The sequence below is a fragment of the Octopus bimaculoides genome, chromosome 5 (genome assembly GCF_001194135.2).
Source record: "Octopus bimaculoides isolate UCB-OBI-ISO-001 chromosome 5, ASM119413v2, whole genome shotgun sequence".
Lineage (NCBI taxonomy): Eukaryota > Metazoa > Mollusca > Cephalopoda > Octopoda > Octopodidae > Octopus > Octopus bimaculoides.
Window position 1 is genome coordinate 71,024,754 of NC_068985.1, and position 522 is coordinate 71,025,275.

The window sequence follows — 522 nt, forward strand, 5'->3', positions numbered from 1 at the left end:
GTGTGTGTGTGTGTGTGTGTGTGTGTGTGTGTGTGTGTGTGTGATAGTTTATACAAATCGAAAACCATATCAATATACTTATGGTTATGTTTATCTATAGGTACTTGATGATTTGTCAAATAAGAGAAAAAGACTTCTAAGCAGAGTTAGAATGAAAGTCAGAGGAGTTACACAAGTGATAGCATTACAATATCAGTCTGTTTTTCTTGCATCAACAAAACACACAAAATGAGAATTCCGGAACGCCCGATGTGCATCATCAGCTGCATTTTCTCTGTCGCTTTCACACATACACATTCTCTTGCAATCTCACTCACATTCATGCACACATACGCGCATTTACACACACACACACACACACACACACACACACACACGCAGTTTCTTTCAATTTATCTTAGTTACTTGATTTCTTTCTCTTCTCTTCCCAATCTCTCCCCACTCTCCTATCATTGTATCTAACATATAATTTCTTTTATATATATATATATATATATATATGTATATATATATATGTATATA